The following is a 22421-nucleotide window of genomic DNA, read 5'->3' on the forward strand; positions in this document are numbered from 1 at the left end:
GAAATCTCTTGTCTGCTAAAGAACTATGGCACTAGTTCAGTTTTCTTTTTGTAAACAAGCATAATACTGTGGGGCTTTTTGGAGCTAGTAATAGAAAAAAGCCACAAAGTTCTATCCAGAAAACGATGGCAGGGGTGGATAGGCTTAAGAGATCTTAGTTATTATTGCCAAAATGAAAATGTTATTTATGGTCAAATAAAATAGCGTTTACGTAGGATTTGCTGTTGAAGAATGATTTAAATGGGCAGCAGCCTATCAAATGTGATTAAATGGGCATAGTGAGAATAATGTTCTGCAAATCTGAGTCTGTAACAAGAAGTGTGTCAGAAGTACAGTGCTATTCTGCAAATTCCACACTTGTATTGTCAGCAGCTGTCTGGAGGCTTGTGAGGCTCTGTGTTCTTATCCGTGCTTGTAAATAGGATGCCTGCCATAATTAAAGTACATATGGAAATACAAATGTAAGAGACATGGTGCAGCTCAATATTCAAAACCACACATTTGTGTGTTTACATGTAAGCACCTACATGTGAGCCATGTGCCTGAAGTATGCTGTTGCTGGGGTACAACTCGTTAGCTCAGTCCTTCATCATAAGGGCAGCCTTCTCCTGCCAGCCTTCCTCCAGCAAGGTGGCACGAGGCAGCTACGGTGTCAGTACACAAGATCAGGTGGCTCATATGCTCACAGCACAACATGTACAAAATTACTTCAAACCAAATACAACAACCAAATACAACACTGCTTTTTCTCTTGAGGCTTTGATGCTGCCCTCCCTTGAGGTTATGCTACTGTACATTTGTTGTTCTTACTGGTGGCTGTTCCCCCAGATTTTTTTGACGGATCTTGGCCAAAATAATATAAAAAATTTTACTTACATTAACTAATTCATTTGTCTTTTTTATATTCATGGTTTTCTTTCTGCATATTTCACTGCCCTTTATCAAAAGGAGATTTTTGATCTGTCATTTCTCAAACAAAGCTATACGTAGCAGATACAGACAGGATGGATCTTCTCAACTAGCAGCAGAACAAGATACAAAATTTCTCTCAATCAGCTGTTTTCATCAGAACCAGAAACTGTTTCTAGGAAAAGATTTATTACTTTTTTTTAAGCGTACAAATCTCATTGCATCATTCAGGTAATTAAAATGCCGTAACAGTTTCCACATTTCGCTGCCTAATTAACAGCAATGAAGGCCACACTAGATCAGGATGAATCTGTAATTTCAGTGCTAATCACACAAGTGTGAGTGTCAGCATCATAATGAGATGCACAAATCTGGAGGTAATGAGGCTGTGGCTGTCTGGGAAATTAGAGCAAGTGCTGGCACAAATTGTATAGCAAGGTTTATTCCCATTTTATTAATTATATGCTTGTACAGGGAATTGTAACCAACCCAAATTCCTTTAATTTGTGGAATTCATGTATCACCTAAGAACTTGACATCTGAGCATGAAGTTAGGTTGTTGGGTTCCCCATCCCTCCCTTGGTTCAAAAAGGCAACAAAAAACTCCAATCTCTTCAATGTTTATTTAGATGTGAAGACTGTGATGTTCCAGTGCACACATTTACATTGCAAAGCTGATGGCAGGACAGTTGCACTGTGATCATCTAATGGTGATGGTACTGAAGAGAACTGTGTAGGACTTCAAGGCTTTCTAAGGCTGAAAGGGATTTCAGTAATGCTGGGATATGAGAAATAAAAACATTTTGGGTATGGATAATGACTGGTATAATGTAATTTCATTTCTTACCCGCTGTACTAAGCGTCTTGGAATGATGAACTGAAAAATGCCAGCTTGACTGTTTCCTTTTGGCTAAGTGAAAGGATGCAAGCATGTGGTTTTGCATTCTAATGAAATGTTGCAGTGCCACAGATTGAAAATACTGAGTCAAACTTGTTGATTCTCATGAGGTCTGTTGGTTTTATAATCAGATCATGAAAGTTCATCTTTCCTTTAAATCAGGATGATTAAATGAATTGCGTTCGTTCTATCCTGAGGACATGTAATAAAATTCTGGGTAATTTGGAGGTACATAGCATGGTGAAATTAGCCATTTTATATTGATGGTTAGGGATGACAGTGATTTTTCTCACACTACAATCTTTTATAATTAGTTAATACTTGGCACCCAAATATCATACCTAATTTTTCACAAATGGAGGTAGCTGGAGCTGTAAAGGACTGAGTGTTTGCAATAAAAGCCATAGTAGTAATAAACTTTAAAGCCATTTACGCTAACCTTATCTAACAAAAATAATGAATGTAACTTCCTTATATCAAGATTTAATAGCTACAAAATTATTCCAAAAAGCATGGATTCTTTCTCTGCTATTAGCCATATTGAACTGCGCTGAAGTGTTAGTTTTTTGTACTAGCCAAGTGTGTTGTATTCATTAAATTTGAGACAGATGCTGTTACAAGTTCCAGTTGGTCATCAGGAGGGGATGCTCTATGTTACCTTATAACTGATAGAATTCATGGTGAAAGATCAAATGAGCAACTGTCTTTGATATGAAACAGTTGCATGTTGTTCTAGAGGAGACATGTCTTCCAGTGAATCACAAGAAGATGTTTATGTGTTTTGCATTTTTTCTACACCCTGGCTTGGGATTTTTTTCTCCAGTTTCCAATCATGTTTGGTCTTCTATTTCTTTGCCTTAAACAGTAAAAAAAGGCAATGGTACAAAAAATTGCCTCTATTATGGGTTTTCTTAATCAGCCTAGCTAGACCAACTCCTTCCTTACTCTGCAGATTTTCTGTCTGCTAACCAATTTGTGGTGTTTATCAAGATACAACTGAACAAACATACTAATGATTGCCAGCATAAACACAGTACTTGCATGTTCATCTGGTATTAACAGATGGTATTAGAAAAGATTCAGTATGCTCTTTCCTGAAACTTGTTGACTGCTACTTAAGAAGAAAATTTTCTCTGCTCTTAAGAATTTTATCTTAAAAGTCAAAGCTTGATAAAAATCATGATTCTGACACATACCATAAGGCTGGCTGTTCTGTCTCCAGATGCCATCTGTTAGGGTCCTTGTTTTTAGTTTCCATTCCCTGGTAGGAGATGTTGGAAATAGCAAAGCATTCAGGGTTTTTGCCCCAAAAAGGGCAGGTGATATATAACCAATGCTGTCAGTGGCTGCATGCTTTTGCTCTGAGATTATCCATAGTGTGGTGCATAACATTCACATCCTCTTGCTTCTGTCTCAGAAAAAAGACCTATGGTAAAAATTTGTAAGTTGTCTTTTTTTTTAATTACGCATATCAGGATATGTTTTGTCTTAATATTTGATTACTGGTTTAAATTGTCTCATGCAATAACTTTTCTGAGTTATTTTGCTTGAAAAGAACAGATGAGGTTGATTGGCCAGGTTATCCCAAAAGCTGTCAGAGTACTATGTGCCATTGGTACCATGCATGGTATGAATTAGATCCAGCCACCATCAGAGTTCATAGGAACCTCGAGAGTTTCTGTTTATCTCAAGCAGAGATTCAGAAATGTGGATTCTCTCGAAATCTTACGAAGTCAGAAGTGTAGACAGTATTCTCTTCCCAGTACAATACCTTATGAATAATTAGCATTTGAAAGGATCTTCATAATGCAGGGGAACAACCCCAAAACAAGTGAGGGTAGAAGTGGGTCTGGAGTATTTTCTTACTTTTTTTTAATCTGTGAATTATATTCGTAATGCTAATTGCAATGCAAATTCTTACATTTTTTTTCTTCTCTTTTCTTGGCCTGCTATATGAATACACTTAAAGATGACCTTTTCAAGGGTAGGAAATATTGGATCACAGTTAAAAATCAGATACTTACACATTAGGAGAGTTGAGCTACAATAGTATGTGCAAGATTCTAAAAGAGTAATATAAATTGCAGTTACTCTATTTTTTTATGACTTGATAAGCTCATACAAGCTTTACAAGCACTCAGGCTTTAGTAGCATAAGCTATTATTTTAATATATAATTACCCAGTTCAACTGTGGTTAAATCTAATTTTCACTTCATTATTCAGAAGACGGTACACTTATTTGTAGCTTAAGACACATGTCATGTATTTGTAATGCATTAATTCAGTTCCAGCATTGATCAACACTTAAGGTATAATTAGCAAGCAGATTTAACAATCTGCTGGGGTGATGCTCTCTGTTGCATAACTACTGCTGTTGTTGTTCAACAAGCAAAGAAAGTTTTGCTGGATTTCAGAGCTGAGTATTTGTGCATTTTGTCAAGTACTAGGAGGCAAAGTAAAAGGCAATATTTCATATACTGGATGGGCTTTAGATTTTCAGTGTCAGGAGTGCCTATTAATTAAGTGGTAAATTGTTTTAAAATTTACCCTAGATAATCTGTTAGAATAGTGTAAAAGAAATTTTATAAGAATAATTTATAAACCTTACACAGATATCTGCAGAACAGCATGGAATTCTACTGTTCCTATATAGCAGTTATGAGCTACTCAGTGAGCAAAAATATAGTCTTGATGTTTTTAAACAGAATCTTCATGTTACAAGCAGATAGAGCAAGTTGCTTATGGAGAAAATGAAAACTTTCCTCACATTAAACCTAATTTTATCTCTTGAAATAGAATTCAAATAAAACTACGTGCTGCTAATAATAATTGTGAAATATCATCATTCTTCTAACTCCAGCTGGCCAAATACTGCTTGCTAAATGTTTTCCAGTGCAAATACTTGCTTAGCTGGGTTGAGATTGTGAAGCAGCTGCTATACAACTTGAACAAAGACTATGAGACGCCGTAGTAATCCCTACTTAGCCCAGCAAAGTGCTGCTTATCAAACCAAGGTCACTGCATTTCAAATCAAGACAGTGAAAGACTCTGAATTTTTTTAGTTTTCTAAGTTTTTAGAAAAAGACTGTTCTGTGTGAAGCTTTAACCTGATCTGGTGTTTTTCATAAGAGGTGTTAAGAGAGGAGGAACATCTGTGTTTTCATGTAATGTCAAACTGAAGTAAGAGTCTCCTGTAAAGATGAATGTCAGGCTTTTCAGTAGACATTATTGTATACATGGAAAGAATCACAAGCATCACTGACAGAAACAGCTGTAGCAATTAGCCAATTAAACAGTTTTTACTGATGATCTGCTTTAGCTAATAAAATTTTAACAAGCTATAAAACACCCCATGGATCGATCTTGCTACGTTAATAGGCTGGATCATAACCAGTACTTATTAATTCTAACTAACATTGTTGTTTGGAGATGGAAGGAGCAAGTGGACTGTATGCCAAATGCAAGAGTGGAGATATCATTCCAAATAAATTCTAATAGTTTAGGGAATATTTATAATTTATTTCACTTGATAAGGCAGTCTTTTTGAAAAGCAGTGTTTGGGGATATCTTTTTAGTTTTCCATGTCATTAAGCTGAGGATGAGACTTCTGTCCATGGAGTCACAGCAGGATCACAGAAAAGCTGATACAGAAAAACAGACAGGTGTGGGGGTTGGTGAGGTGTTTTTTATAGTTCTGTATCAAACAAAATCATCTTGAAGCAAAACATACCTCAAAAACACAGGGTTTATATAACTTTTGTTATTACTTACTTGATACTACATTTTTATCTGATCACTTAACTGCTATTTTTCTCAACCAAAATGGTTATTGAAGGTTATGCAATGGTATTTTGAAATTTTGGGGGCACATAGAGAGCTAGCAGACATATAAGAATAAAGAGGATGTACAAAGCAAAACACAGATGCAGCTTTAAAGTTTAAAAACACCGTGGGTTTGTAAAAAACTCAAAAAGAATTCAGTCTATCTTGCATAGGGTAAATTCCCCAAGATTCCTGGAATTCAGACTAGATGACTGATAATAACATGCAATTCTGTCAGCTCTTGGAAGGATCTTGCCAGATTTCCAAAGTCAATTTTAATTTCTGATACCACATGTGGTTAGTCCAACACTGCTATTTCAGTGACATCGTGACTGGAATGTTGGTTCAGCTGAAAGTTCAGGCTGCTTATTAGAGAAATTGCTATGATGTGTGTGTCCATGTGTGCACATGTAAGTATGGATTTAAAGATGGAAAGTGACTTTATGGCTCTATCTCTAAGTATGAAAATCACTTCTTATTATTAAATAACTATTATTATTTTTAAAACACTTAAATAAAGTAAAAGACACACATTTAAGAAATGAAACATAAAATTCTTGCACAGAAATGTAGGTTTCATGTCATGTGATGTCTCCAAGTTGTTCCTTTCTTTGCACGTCTTTGTTTACCTTCTCCTTTGGTACAGGATTCTGATGGGAATTCTTCATACCTGAAATAAATTGTGACCTCAGAGCAGTTTTACAAATATTTGCATCAGTACCTCATAATATTCGTACCAGTCTGCAAATGTTTCGAGTTGGCACTAAAAATATTAGTAGGCATTACTGTCACAGATAGCTACTCCCACTGTAAAGCTTCACTGTATACACAAAGAACTCCTCGCTTGGTGGAGAAGTACTGCCACAAGCAAAGAACCATAACTGTAACCATCACTGCTGTCCCAGCAAATACTTCGCTTCAGCTGCTGTTTGCTAGAAAATTATTACTGTTGTCTTGGCACCAATTTAATTGAAGTTATTAGTAAATATGAAGTAAAAGACATTCTACGAAGAAAAGAATTGGGATGAACATCAACTTAGGACTTACCTGCAAGATGAACAGAACCAATATATAGGCCTCAGTTGACTTCAGCAGGTCTTTCTTGCTTTGAAATCACGATGAATACACATAATCTAAGTTAAAGTAGTAAAGCATGGAAAATTACACTTGGTAGTAAGTGTGATTCCATCTGCTGTGCATTTAAGTGCTCAAACTTTCTCAAGAGAGCCGTGACCAAATCTTTTATTTGATGTGTGTGTTCTGAGCAATACTGGAGTGAATGGCTGGGAGTATAGATGGAAAAAGTCACATGTAATTGCCCATTCCGATGAAACTGAATGAGGAGCTCACCTGATGCTTTGAGATAAGTTGCATGTGATGTTTATTCTCCACTGGCAGCAGTTCTAATTAGTATAATTAATGCTTGTGGTGAGGTTTGGTCAGGGATTTCATTGACAAGTTGTGTTTCTGCAGTTGGTACTTTTCCAGGAAAATCTCCGCAGGTGTTGAGTGGAGGAAAAAAAGAACGTAAATAGAGCATCAACAGTCAGTGAAAGTGACAAAATAAACACCTCTCTCTTCTGTCACTGTATGTACAGGTTGCTGGATTTGAAGTTCACTGTCTTTGTGCTCTTACCTTTGCTGGTTCTCACCTGATTACAGTGCAGCAGTTCTCTGGAGGCTGATCCTGCCTTGTTCTCCAGGAATGAGTGGTTCCTTCCAACTAGCATAGATGCTGCAAATTCGTAGTGTATGCTTTCCCTGAGCAAGCTCTTCTCCAAGGTTCCCCCAGTAGATGGTCAGCAAATGCTTCCTTGTCGTACCTGATCTGGAATCTTGCTGCATTTATCTTGGAGTTCTGCAAAGTTCTGCTCTGAGGCCAGAAGAAATGTGGCATTTTCATAACCTTAAGCAAAATTCATAGCTTAGGGGCGTTCTCTCACTTGTCAGAGATAGCTAGTGAAAACACATCTTAAAGAAAGTAATTTGAAAGATTTACTGGGGAGAGGGAGGTGTCCCATGACCTCTAGTGCAGAAATAACACAGAAATGTTTGGAAAAGTTTGTGTTGTTACTTTTGGTTGAAATGCAGAAGGGCAGAATGGCAACACAGAGGCTTGTTAATGCAAGCGAAAGCAATATGGTGTTTGCAGAGCTGTGGGTGTGAAAGAAGCAAATGAAGACAAGTCTCTTTATTACTTTCACAAAATGAAGATCGTCAATGCAAAGATTCTGGAATAGATTTCTGTTTAAATCTATAAATATTGTACTTCATTATGAGGAGACAGATTTTGTGCTTCATGGTTCTTAAACTGCTATGAAAGATGTGCTCACAAAAGCAGAAAAGAAGCATGAGGTGCACTAGATTCTGTAACTTCTCGGTTTCACTTGGATTATATTTGTAAATCTTGATACATTACTTCTTTTTTTATGCTTACATAGTTTGCTGCTTTATTACTGTTTTCACTAGCACAAAATGACAAGTGGCTAAAAAATGCTGGGTTTTATTTACACCTTTGTATTGAGAAGACGAATTGCACTGAAATCTGAAAGGTCAGTTCTCCAGAGAAGGCATAAATTTGAGTTTATTTTTTTCCTATTCTATGAACATCTTAGAGTCTATTTAAGTTAGAGAGAACTGGTATAAAAATTGTTGCTCCAGATGAGGCTTAAGATGTAGAGTTCTTTAGAAGTTTTGCTGTTATTTGCCTTAATTATTAGGAAGAAGTGATGAAAATCATACTCCTAAGTAGCGAAAGCTTTACGTTGACATAAGCATAGTACACTTTGCTTTGTCTATTTGCATGCTTTACCAATTGTAATTGAGTAATAGATTTAAGTAGTGCCAGTGCAAACGGTGACAGATCTATGGACATGTTTTCATGTCGCAGAGCTGAAGTGGTTTTAGAACATGACAAGCTACTTACTTTCATTATTTAAGTATGTGATATACTAGCCCACTCTTCTTGACAGGGGTATTTTTATACCTCTATTTTTTTTAGCATTTAACCATTGTAGTGCTGGCTTTATGATATTGGATTGCTTTAAAGTTTTAACAGGATGCTACTTCATTCTTCAAACGAGGTTTAGAATTTTATTGCAAAGAACGTTTACTGCTTCCTTATCACACCAATTCAAAAATAATTCTTTAATAATTGTTTCTTTCAATAAAGCTGATAAGTTAAAATCATTTTAACAAATCTGTGCTTTAACCAACATTTCAGTGGCAATAAACACCCTTTTTTGGAGTCTGTTTTCAATAGTCAGTAGTCTGTTTGGAAACTTGGTAGTGCAAAAGATTGGAAAATATGATTTGTCTCTATCTGCAGCTCCTTTGCTGAAACACAGTTCTTTCTCTGAAAGTAATGCCTCCTATTTTATTATTTTGGCCTACAATGTTAGAGGTGGATATAGGTGGTACAGCAGTAGAGATTGAACCTTCCTGCCAGTATTCTATTACATTTTGTTGTTGCATGACAGATGGCAGCAGGGGAGCACCCACTGACATTCATCAATGTTTGCTGAGTGTTTATGGAGACCAATCAGTGTATGTCAGCATAGTGAGGCAATGGGTGGTGCGTTTCAGAAGTGGCTCCAGCAACAGTAGGTCACCTCCACTGCTGCAGTTTTCTGAGCACAGCATGCATGCTCTTGTTCATTGCTGGCATGAGAGCATAGTTAATGGTGGCAACTGCTGAAAAATAGTGTCATGTAGCTGAGAATTTGCTCTATCAAATAGTGTTATTGTTCTCTTTGTAGCTGTTGTAGCTCCCACAGAAATAAATAGGAAGCTTTACTTTCGGAGTGATCTACGAATCATGACTGGTCAAAATTAATTTCTATTTTATTAGTGATATTAATTTCCAAGTATTAATGGAAGTCTAATTTGAAAGAAAAAAAAAAAAAACAAACTCATGTTTAATGACAAGTTAATGTATTAATTACAGAAACTCATACATGTCAAATCAGTTCTCAATGTCATTTTAAGGTGTTTCTACACATATTTTGATGGTCTGTATTTCTAAGAAGTGAATGTTTTACTCAATTTCAAATCTCTTGATCCTTGAAGCGTGCTGTACAATCAAGTTGGCAAATTATATATCTGGCAAGTGCCGGATCCACAGTGTTTAAAATTAAGAACTTGCTTCTGTTTCCTACCTTCTGTAAAGTTAACATGCTTATTTTAGATTTACGTCAAAGTTTGGTGTGTCCCCTGGGAAGGTTTGTGTGCCACATCAGCATCAACTCTTTTCTATTTCCTCCCCACAATTCCCTTAAATTTTCTGATGATTGACTGCTTGTATTAGTGCATTTTTCCATATAAGTTGAGATTAAACCATGACTAATGGAACTGTGTTCCAGAGTTTTTCATTCCCCCGACATCTCTCATCTACTTCAGTGGCACCTATGTGCCCTGTGGGAAAACAAAATTGAAATAAGTGCTCAAACAGAGATAAGTTTTTATGTTCACCTGATTGCGCTATGTAGGGCAAAGTAAGATGAATGATTTCTGGTTTGTTCTTTATTTCTGTGTTCAAAGGGGTATGTAGCAGACAATGGCATTGGCTGGAGATTGGTCAGATTCTGTTTAAATGTGACTCCTAGCTGCATAAGTTGTTAAAATGCACTCCATATATCATAGACTTTCAGGCATCACAACTGGGAAATGCATTCAGAGTACTTTACAAAGTGAGTGTAACAGTTTATCACTTGTAGTTCATGTTTCTCTGTTCCTTTCTTATTAATTTCTAACATCCTGTTTGACTTCTTGAGAACTTCTGAGTGTAGCTGATGCTGGCAGAGAACTTTCTGCAAACACCAAGTTTGTCTTTCTGATTGATGACTGCTTATTCAGAACCAACACTTCACTTTTCTCATAGTTATTATTTTTATGTGTTTATCTGCATCAGATTTTAGTTGTCTTTTTATTGCCTCATAATTAATTAACTGTTGTAAAATTGTGCAACTCATGACAGTATCTTTTTGTATAATCAAATATACAAAACAAATTTTAGCACCATAATTGCTCCTTTTTAGATTATTTGTAACTGTAGATTGAATAGCATAGGTCACAATACAGATCTTTCTGAAGTGATTTGACATACCTCTTCATGACGTGAAACCATCTATTTACTATTGCCAGATAATAAGTCCTTATGTTCACTAATATGGTGAAGAAGCCTTGGTGCAGAGATTTGGTTTCCTACAGGTATCTTTTATCTGTCTTGAGAGATTTGGGACTCAGCAAAAACCATGCTTATGTGATGTCAGAAATATGGAATTAACACAAAATAGTACAGAAGTCCACTAAGAGCTGTTGTCTCTTTCCATAATGTACCAGTACGCCCAGTATTACTTGCAGTCTGCCTCTTCAGTGCACTTAGAAAGAGATGCATTCCTATGTTTTCAGTCACACTGATGTATCCTTATGCTAAAGCAGTTGCTGCCTCCTAATTCTGTTATTTCACTTGCTTACAAATAAATCTGCAGACCACACTGCTCCCCTTTTTCTTGCTGACAGTCTGAATACCAGAAAATTGTAGGCAGGCAGACCTGCATTGCTCTTTGTTGCTAGTGATACTGCATCTCCAGCTTGAGTGCTGAAGCTGGGAATGCTCAAATCTCTCCAAACGCTTATGCCGCTCCTTCCTCTGTTGTGGACAGACTGAGGAGCTTAGAGAACTGCTGCTCATCTCAGTCATAGCTGTGCCGTGCTCCTGTTGACCTCACTGTGTAACTCTAAAAGTACTTGGACTGCATACAGGTAGTTCAGCGTCCCAGTGCCAGCAAAAGCAGGTGACAGAGCAGCTTTGGCCTTCATGCACCTTCAGTCAACCTCAGACATAGTGTTGAAAAAGGACCCTGTAACACTGTAATGCGATGGGAAGCACAGCAACTACAGCACAGTAGCAAAGTCCTAGGCTGCAGCAAGTGAGGATATGCTCAAATGCAGTGGCTGTGGACACAAACGGAGGAAAGAATCTTCTTGACCTCAGGTAGGCAGGGATCTCCAGCGGTACCCTCACCTCCCCTACCAACCCTTAAATGAAGTCTGGGATGGGGTGGATCCTGTCTCCACCCCTTCCGATCACTCGGGTGCATTGCATACACCTGAGCTCCCTTGTGTTGGCCCTGCCTTCCCACTAGGTGCTCAATCACTGCTTCAAGGCATGACTTAGCATTTTTGCTACAGGCCTGAATACTGTCTTGCAACCTTAGAATTACTGCATTTTTTTCATCAGTGAATAATGCATAAACCCAGCTCTTACTGCCACCAACAGTCCGTGTTTTACAATGAAATATGCATTTATTTTATACTTGAAAAAACAAAGTATATTCATATTGTGGGTAGTACAAAATTTATAATCACCTTGATTATTCATTTCAATACTTTTTAAGTTTGTAGGTATATTTAAATGGCATGATAGATGATCACCCTGTCTCCTACCAACCTTTGAAATAAAATCTGATAGGTTTGCAATGCTTAAGGCCTTCTCTTCACCCAAGACATTTAAATATCAGCTCTGGAGTCTGTTGTCCAGATTGCCCAAGACATTTGGGCACTTGGTTCTTTCAGAAGTCTTCTAAGATTAAAAGTTTTGATAAGAATGAAACCTGTGAAAGCTTTAGAGGCTTTAGGCCTTATCACCTACAAGGCAGTGCTCAGAGTGATAGGGGACCAGATCTGCATTTTGTTCTGCTATGCCATGTGACAATCAGAGATGGAGGCTTTCAATACGTGCTTTTAGTCTTTGTATATGAACACCTATAGCTATTATTTTATTTTTGTATTTTGACCATGAGAATTTTTTAAAAAACTGTATTTATCTCAGTGAATGCAGAATGAGTGTTAAACACAGTGTAGCTGCTGGGAAGCAGCGTGCCCTCCCACGTAGCCTCTTATTTCCCTTGAAACCATATTTAAATTCAACCATTGTTTGGTCTGACATATCAGTTTTAACAGACCACATATTTATTTTTGCAAGGTCTTTTTCTGCATTTGACCTAGCTCAGCTTGGGAGTGTTCCACAAATTACTTAATTCTCTTCACTCAAATGCATCACCAGGATAGCCAGTGCCAGAATGTCACTCATCAGCATTTTCTTTGATGTATTTAATGTTCTGTTAGAGAATTAAAGCCGAGTTTGACATTCAGTGCATAATGAATGTCTCTGGGGCCACTTTGAGGTTCTGTAACAAGAATCTTGCTGTCCATTTCTGTTTTGCATCATCGGGTAGGCCTGTTGAGGATCAGAGTTCCTTCTCTGTGCTGTAGAAGTGTGCTAAACCAGGCCCCTTACCATTCAGCTCCAGTTGGGAAAGGCTGGATCAACAACTGCTGGTTTCTTCTTGAATACTGATATCACAGGTTAACTCTTAGTTGTTTGTTCTTAATCAAAATAAACTGAAAATCCTTATAATCATCAACTACCATACTGTCAAGCATTACTCTTAGATCCCACACAGTTTTTGCCGTTTTTTGTGGAGCATCCATATGAATTAATATAGAACTCACTAAGTGTTAAAGGCAAGTTTTTCAGATGTACTACTGTATCACAGTCATTTTGTGTATCAAGCTTCCAGAAATGAACTTTTTTTCTCACCTCTTTATTTGACTTTTCAGCTTTGTTTTGGAGCTATCCAATTTCTTACACTAATAGTGTAATAATGTAATAGAATCAATTTCTTACATGCTTTTATTTTAGATACTCATCTCCTGGGATAAAACTTGTCCATTGGCTAATAATTTCTTGTAATTGTGTAAACTCAATTTGATTTGACTATTAGCATACGGTGGGACTGTTCACAGTGGACTTTGAAAAATGCACAGGGGAATGATGGTGAAGATACACTACATACAGACTATAAAAACCAAACCAAACAATCAAAATCAAACAGTCATTGGCTTAATGAGAAGTAAAAAGTGTAATGTATTTTAGCTTGGTTCTGGAGTGAGCTTGTTAGATCAGCCTTTACATCATTTCCCATTTCTATACTTTAATTCACAGAGGAGTGCAGTCTTGAAACACACAAAATTTATTTACTTTGGACAAAACTGAAGCTGTATTTTATTTTATAGTGTTGTCTTCATTAGTGAAAAATTCTACTTCTTCTAATCGGAAGGTGAATTCCTAAGGACTGAATAAATTTCTAACCAAGTGAACTTCCATGATAAATCTAAACAGCAAGGTTTATTAGTCTTTGTAATGGTATAGAGTATAGAAATTATGGAAGTTATTAGTGTGGATGCATACAGTGATTGCACAGTTTCATTAAATGCACTTCCAAGGCAGTGAAGGTTAAGCAGTCGATTAGACAAGTTCCAGAGATGCTGGAGGTAAATTATTCAGTTTTTACTTGTGTTTATGAATGATATCATCTCAGCTATTTTCAGAAACAGATGTAAAGCTCCAGTTTCATCTTTTCAGTGCTGGCCAATGCAGCAAAGTTATGTACATTGTTCTGAAAGTTGTGTGTCCTATTTATTTCCATGGAAACTACAATAGATACAAAGGACATAATACAGTATTTGATAAAGCAAATTCTCAGTTACAAAGCGCTATTTTTCAACATGGTCACCACGATTAGCTACACATTTTTGCCTATATGCCATGCTTGTGAAAATCTGTACCAATGGAGGTGATACCCCTGTTTCATTCTCCTTACTTATTTCCATACATAAGTATTTAGCATTTGTGGGGGTAAGACTTGGAATCCCATCAGTCATAGCATCCTACAGTCTACTCATTCTCACCTGCAACAGCTGGCTTTACATATTTTATTAATGAATGCATTGCTTTCTTAGTATCTGTGAAAATCAAACTAAACAACAGATCACATACTCTTTTACTGCCCTTTGAAAATACTTTTAAGAGGCAATTCAGATTGTAGTTGATGCTTCTTAAAAAAGTTGTGAAATCCTGAGCCAAGATACATAAGTTCAGAGTGCAAAAATTCCGGATGTTTGAATTACATGTAGATCATAGAGTAATCTGGGAAAAGACCCTTGAGATCACCAGATCCATGTGTTTTTTTTCCTTTTTTTTTTTTTTTTTTTTTAACTGTATTATGAACAACAGATGGAATGAAACAATATTTCTGGTTCTGCGAAGCTTCAGTATTGTCTTTCTGCACTCAAAATTATGGAACCAATTATTTACAGAATGACGTTTCCTAACCTGTAAAATCAGAGCATCTCTTGAATTGTTTTTCTCTGACTGTATTAAAAATAAAATTTGAATCTGATAGGAAATATTCAGTGGTGAACAGTTTAATTTGCTTGAGATATAAGCCAGAGCAAAGTGCTCCTGAAGTTGCACAGTCTTCTCATATTTTCCTAAAACTACTTTTCCGTTAACTTGGTATCTTCTTAGCTTCTCATTTCCCTTCTTAACAAAGCATCCTTTTGATCTTAGTAAGGAACATTTTAGAATTATGCACAGAAATCAATTGAATAGTTATTTATAATTTTCTGATACCTGCCTTCTTTTTTCTAGACTTCTACAAAAGTTACTACAGTATTTCTGAAGAAATATTTACGCATCCTGGCATGTCTAACTGCTGCTAGGGAGAAGTCACTGTCATATTATACAAAATTCCCGCTATTACTTGGCTGGGTTGGTGTTCCTTTTGTCTAGTTTAATTTACAAACTCATCCCAGACATCTCTCTTTCAGAGAAAGAGCTTGTTTCCAAATAGATTACTCATTTTAATCAGTACTCTTCCCACCTCAATCTTAATTGCTAGATGTTTATGCATCATTCTGAAGTGTGAAACACTGTGACAATCTGATGGTTTTATGAATTCTTTGAGCGCACTTGTATTCAGTAAGTTCTTACTTGTAGGTACAAAATAGCAAATTGCAACCAAGATTATAGATGTGGAAGTGCTGATGCAGTTCAGAACTGTTATAACATGGGAGGAACAACTGCAGTTCTGAATCTATAATGCCAGTCAAATTCATTAAATTATGTTGGTATAGCAACTGGTTAGCCTCTTCCATGCTCAAAATATCTTGTGTCAGATAATTAGTACTGCTTAATTGTATTTTGTCACAAAAGAGGCAAGTAATTAAAGAGGTTCTTGCAGTGGCTACAGGGCCAGAAAGGGGTAGAAACCGCTTATAATTAGAATGTATGTTGTGAATGCGAATTAATAGATGTAATAATGTAACCATCTCTTCATTTCCCAGGATTCAAATCAGTTTCCAGCATATTTGAACTGCTGCTGCTTACTCATCTTCTCCACACACCTTTCCTCTTTTTTTTTTTTTTCTTTCTTTGTCTCTTCTTGTGAACTTATGAAAGCTGTAAAATATACCATTCATTTAGACCCTTCCTGACTGGTAACCACGTGGACAAATGAGCTAGTAAAATCTGGTTTGGCCTTTCTACTGTGTTACTCTGTTTTGGCTGCCTTTGGTCTCTGTTCTTCTTTATTTTTCCTAATCTTGTTCTCTGTATGAAAATGTTTTGAGTGTTTGATCAAAAACGGCAATCATCATTGTCCACTATGTCAGAGGGAAAAAGAGAATCACAGAATGGCCTGGGTTGAAAAGGACCACAGTGATCATCTAGTTCCAAACCCCCTGCTATGTGCAGGGTCACCAACCAGCAGACCAGGCTGCCCAGAGCCACATCCAGCCTGGCCTTGAATGCCTCCAGGGATGGGGCATCCACAGCCTCCTTGGGCAACCTGTTCCAGTGCATCACCACCCTCTGTGCAAAAAACTTCTCCTAATATCTAACCTAAAATTCCCTGTCTCAGTTTAAAACCATTCCCCCATGTCCTACTGAGATTACTCACAAAATAGTGTTTGAGATTTCAAGTCAGCAAGTGACAGAGTCAATCAGAAAACTGATCAAAAATCAATCAACAATGGAGACAAGTTACGGAATCAGAGCTTCCTGAAACAAATGAGAAACTTCTCTTTTATGATCTGAGGATGTAACTTTTATATTGTTGCAGGAATCCTCAATTTGATTCACTAAGCATTGTTTGATGCCGAGTACAGAATCTGTCATCTGGCAGTAGTAATTCTGGATTTAAGAAGAAAACTGTGCCATCCTGAATGAGGATACTGAAATAAAAGTTCTTCTGAAGGGGTCCAATAGCTGCTTTATAGACTACGTGTATAAAGCAGTTCTGTGGTTTACTGCAGTAGCTGCAACAGAATACAGCCCCCCATCTTATGTAAAAGCAAGCACAATTGAAGTAATAACCAGCAAAAGCCTTGGCAATCCCAAATGTAGGTCAGTAAGTCTTCCAGAAGCTACAGCTGGGATGTTTTAATCTAAACCAAGCACTGTTCTCCATCTTGTTCATGTCTGTATAACATAGGGTTCTGCAGTTCTACAGCTGACAGTCCCGTCAGTTTCTCTTCATCTTATAGCTTTCTTCTTTTTTTATTTTCTTTATTTAACAAGGTCATTCATACCTCATCTCTGTGCATACAAATGTAGCAGGAGTTTGTGATAATTATGTATGTGGGGCAAATGGATTCATTCCCAGGTGATATCTCTGCCATATGGTTTTGAAATGGCTCTTCGCAATGAAAACAAAAGCTCCACTTCTCCCTTCAGGCCTGACACAAGATAGAAACTTGACTTATTTGTGGCAGTGAACCTATTTAGTATCTTACCAGACTCAATTCACTGGAATTCATTTTTTAAATTCAAATAATCAAATGCTTTTCTTATGCCTTTGGAAAAAGAAGATGCTCACTAATGAGAGCTGAAACAAAAAGGAAAAGTGATAACCAATTTGTTCCCAACATTTTTTTTTCAAAATTGTGGTTTTTTAAAAAACAAACTAAAAATTATTTATTTCCACATTATATCAGACTTTCTTCCACTCTGCTTCTATTAATCAATGCCTTGCAGTTGTCTTTGTTCTTTAATTTTCCTTTGTTTTTTCTTTCTAGCTTGACCTTTCATTATATGCATATCATGTAAACATAGCATGCCCTTGTTAATTCTTAACTTGTTAGATTTATGGCTAATAGGCATTTTAAGGACTTTCTTCTTCCATTAATTGGACAGCTGTATTGGTGATTACTGCACATGTTGGATGATTTGTATAGGGAATGCAGAGTTGTAATATTTTGGAAAGTTTGTAGCAGTGTAATGTATGTTTGCATTTGGAGTCACTTTAGTTACAAAAATGCCCTATTGTTTTACTATTGACAGTATACTTAGATAAATTGTGAACAATTACTGACTAAATTTGCTCAAATTTTTGCACAATCTGAACTTCTATCATTCAAATGTGACAAAAGGATACTTTCCTAGCTTACCCAGCTACTAACAAAATTTCAGGATGTTTTCAGGATGTACAGATCCCACATACGCTATGAATATAATTCTGCTTTATACCATTACTCTTAATCAGCAATTTATTCAGAAAACCAAAGGTTTTTTTGTATATAGAATGGGGCTGTTTAGCCTGGAGAAAAGAAGGTTCTGAGGTGACCTGATAGCAGCCTTTCAGTATCTAAAGAGGAGCTAATTCTAGTGAGAATGATTGGTGATAGGTGGACAGTTGAACTGGATGTCGTTGGAGGTCTTTTCTAACCTCAGTGATTCTATGATTCTACAAGAGAGAAGGGGACAGACTCTTCAGCAGGGTCTGTGGCAACAGGACAAGGGGAGATGGATCCAAACTTAAAGAGGGAAGATTTAGGTTGGATATATTCCAGTGACAGCGGTGAGGCACTGGAACTGGTTGCCTAGAAATGTGGTGTTTGTAGCTAATGTGAAAAGTAGTGCCTGCTTTATTTAAACATACCAGGTATATGCTTGTTAGAAGACAGACAATTTTACATTTTGAATTTTCCATTAACTTAGAGGAAAATGGCATGGCCATCAGTTTAGCCCTTAATTTCTGCTCCAAGCATTGCCATTTGATTTAAGCAACAATTCTTTTTGAAATCAGTTTGAATATATACATATTGTTTTTGCTTTAAAAATTAATCTTAACAATTCTAATCAGTCAGCACAGATATGTTTGTCCAGCAGAGCTTAAAACAAATCAATGATAACAGAAACAATATTTGTCTGAGATACAGCAAAGATATGGAAATGTTCTGGTGCTTTTTCATGGTGCTAAGTGTTGGGTTTTCTTTCAGTAGTGCCACAATATTAGTAATAGTTTAACTATCAAGAAATTAAAAATACATGTGCTCAAACACTTACTTGACTGCTATGATGAAGATTTTTTTTTTTTAAAGGCATAAATCTCCACTCTAATTGGATAAAATATAGTTTTATTACTTTACAGCCCATCTTCAATTCAAGGCATGCCAAGACTGGAAGAATTGTAAGCGGTCCAGATTGTTCTAAGGCCTGTTTAAAATGAACTGACCTTAGGAGATTTGCATTCCTTCGGAAAGATTAGCCATTATTTGCATGAGCTTGTAATTGTGCTATCTTTTCAACAAAGAACAGAAGTCTTGTAGTAGTTCTACAGAGGTCACTCCAAAAGTAATGCCTCCTGTAATTTCCCATGTAAGCTACAACAGACACACAGAACACAGTAGCATGATTTGATAGAGTAATTCTCAGCTACAAAACACTATTTTCAACATAGTCACCACCATTAACTATGCATTTTTGTCAGCAGTGACAAGGAGGGTAGTCCAAAAATCTTTTAAAATTTGTGGTTCTTTAAAAAAAAAAAAAAAAAAGCCAACATAAAAACAACGTAGCATACTGCAGAACTGGCATAGTTGTGGTTTTTCTTATTTACTGCCGAAGCTGAACAGTAGATGTATTGGTATATCTGAATTTTATTCAGCCTCACATCCAGAAATATACAGCTTCACTTTTTCATTATGCATTGCTTACAATGCCAGTTCTTGGAAGAATGGAGCATACTATCGTATTTAACATACTATATTTGAAAGTGCTTCATCCTTAAGCATTTCTAAAACTGACCCTTAAACTGGCAATTTTATGTTCAGAGATTTATTTTTTAGGATTAATCTGCTGATCGTTGAAAGAATCCTATAGGGATAAACGAGCATTAATTTTTTGTTATATTGAGAAGTAGTTTTTAACCAGAAAGATCATGTGTTGCTTTAGCCTGTGCAGTAAGCCAGACTATTGGATGAACTGGAGTAGAGTTTAAAGTTTAATATTATCCTGCCTAGTAAGGACTAATACTTCCACCACTACACAGTGATACATAATCTTAGAAGAATTTGTTAGGACCTATGTTTCTTCTATGAAGAGTGGACATTAAGCTGTTGTAATGTTGGTTTGGTGGTTTAGCTCTTAAAAAAAAAAAAAAAAAAAAAGTCACCAGCTGGCTTCTCAGCATCTTCAATTCTCATTTAGATATATCATAGTCTTAGGAGCCTGGAAGCACTTTTAAGGATTTCAGGAATCTGTAAGATTTCTTTCACTCAGCATCTTCTCTTTCTCATATTAGACACTTGTTATCTAACTTACACATTATGTGTATTTTTGATGGCAGATTTCATATATTGTTCAGTATAATTTGTCTTCTATTTACTACTCCTTGTTTATAGAATCATAGAATCACCAAGGCTGGAAAAGACCTTTAAGCTCATCCAGCCCAACCATCCACCTATCACCAATATTTTCCACTAAACCATGTAATTGGAAATATGTGGAAATATTCCACAATTTGTAGTGGAAACATGTCCTCAAATCTGTGGTGTTGAGATAACTGGACTGTGGTGAAGGTCTCCCTTGGTGTGTGATGGGGGTAAGCAATGCTTTCACTGTGCTCAAAGCCAGTTCTGGCATTTCATTACAGCATCCTTGGGTATAATCATTCTGAAATAATACTGGAACTCCTAGGCTTGTCCCAGAAAGAGGGTTATTTTCCCACTCACCCGTATGCTGGAGGCTCCAAGAAAAATTACAGCTCAATACAGATCTCCACACTGCCCTTTAAAAGGTCCACATTAACTCTTCTCTGTCTGGACATGATCTGTAAAGAAACCCAAAGTGATTAACCAAAAAGAAACAAATGGAGGAGGAGGGTGTCAGGACCTTTGATTTTCCCTTTCTCTAGAATGGTAGAAGTCCTTAAAAATTGACACTCTTCAAAATATTTAGGTACTTTGCTAACAGTCATTTTGCTGAATATTCTCTTCACATTTTTACTCTAATACCTTCATGACTCAGGTTAGTGAACATGAGATCTCCTCCTGCTTTGTTTGAGCATCAAAAGAAACACTTAAAATACTACAAGTGCTTTACTGTTATTGACACATCAGTACCACACATTTTGTAATGTCTTTTCACAAGTAATATAACAGTATTTTCAATTGCATTTAGAACAACTTGCATGCATAAGGATGTTAAATATCTCACAAAACCGCTTGGCTTTTGATCAGCCCTAATAAGAATAATCATACTGTGCAAACCTCTTGAACTGCCCGTTTGCTATGCAGTGTGAACAAGTTACATTGCAGGAACTAAATGATACAGAACAGGTTAATTAAATTTGGCGATTGAAAGAGCATGCACTGATTGTGTTTTGTGTAAATAATGGTTTTATTAGTGGTCACGTGGGCAAGAAAAGCTCTGTGATAAGATGCTTGAGGAATCAGTTGAAAAAAAGTATTTTCCTTTTTTATTTTTAAAGGCAGCTGTCACTTATGTTTCTTATTTTAGTTCTGATATTATCTGGTTTCTCGGTATGCATTATTGACTGCAGGTGAGAAGAATTTGGAGGAAGATCAGTATCCTTTCACAGTGTGGACCATTTTACATCTGCAAAATAGGCTAACATCTGCTTTAAACCAGGCTTTTTAAGTCATCCCCAGTGTACAGCAGAGGAAATTATAATGGCTAGTGAAATCATTTTTAATTATGAGAGAGGGGAGGATCTACTTTAAATCAATTTTTAAGTTATTAAATTATATGTTAGACTATTTACATATCTGCTTTTTTTCCCCCTCCTCTTTCTCCTTTATTTCAGCTTAAAGCTTCATGGAGGAGAAAAGGTTCTGGCTTAGAGGTGAGAAGGACTTTGTTAGTGTAGTTCATAACAGAAATGAGTCAGAAATGGAACTATGTTAACCTCGAGATGACCTGTTTCCTAAGTTTGGAAGAGAATGTTGTTACTCTTACCTGGCCCAGACATAGACCTAATTGGTAATAATTTAAAGAGGAATAATGAAGACAACGTTGCACTTTCACTGTATGGCCACATTTATAAAAATGCGTGTATGATACTGTGGAAAGCACAGCAGTGACAGCAGAGTAGCAAAGTCCAAGGCTGCAGCAAGTGAGAATATGCTCAAAAGCAGCAGCCATGGACAGAGAAACAAAGGGAAGGATCTGCTTACCCTCAGAAGACCTCAGGTAGGCAGGGATCTCCACCAAGGGCCCCTCACCTCCCCTGCCAACCCTTAAAAGAGGTCTGGGAAGGGCTGGATCCTGGCTCCACCCCTGCTGGTGCACACATTGCATACACCTGAGCTCCCCTGTGTTGGCCCTGTCTTCCCACTAGATGCTCAAACGCTGGTTCAGGCTATGACTTAGCATTTCTGCTATAGTGTGCAAATGCAGTCAAACTAAATGAAGATATGTATTTATTGAGGACTTCAAGTTGAGTTATGTACTGAATTCATAAATGCAAATAAATCCTCTAGCTAGTAGTCAAAGAAAACTTCTTAAAACAGGATAAAATAGAGCAATTCTTTGAGCTGTTCTGTAACCACGTCCCTAATTACATTCAGTTCTTGTCTGCATTTTTATTTCTGTGATGTTGCTTGTATCCTGTTTTTTGTTCTAGCATAGTTAGGTACTCTACT

At 36.7% G+C, this 22421-nt stretch overlaps 1 protein-coding gene and 1 long non-coding RNA gene across 13 annotated transcripts in view; one reads left to right on the plus strand and one right to left on the minus strand.

Annotated features, from left to right (window-relative positions):
* Positions 1-22421, plus strand: part of CHID1 (chitinase domain containing 1) — a 127633-nt gene that overhangs the window by 69207 nt on the left and 36005 nt on the right. The window lies entirely within an intron of this gene.
* On the minus strand, positions 1063-21456 carry LOC128085430 (uncharacterized). 2 transcript variants are annotated; one of them, XR_008208965.1, is made up of 4 exons: positions 20490-21456; positions 6981-7503; positions 6678-6763; positions 1063-6300 (listed from the first exon to the last, which is right to left on the minus strand). It is a non-coding gene; the product is annotated as an uncharacterized LOC128085430 (long non-coding RNA). The 2 variants fall into 2 exon arrangements; XR_008208964.1 differs by having other exon boundaries at positions 6678-7503.

The sequence above is a fragment of the Tympanuchus pallidicinctus genome, unplaced genomic scaffold (genome assembly GCF_026119805.1).
Source record: "Tympanuchus pallidicinctus isolate F22 unplaced genomic scaffold, pur_lepc_1.0 scaffold3, whole genome shotgun sequence".
NCBI classification, from domain to species: domain Eukaryota; kingdom Metazoa; phylum Chordata; class Aves; order Galliformes; family Phasianidae; genus Tympanuchus; species Tympanuchus pallidicinctus.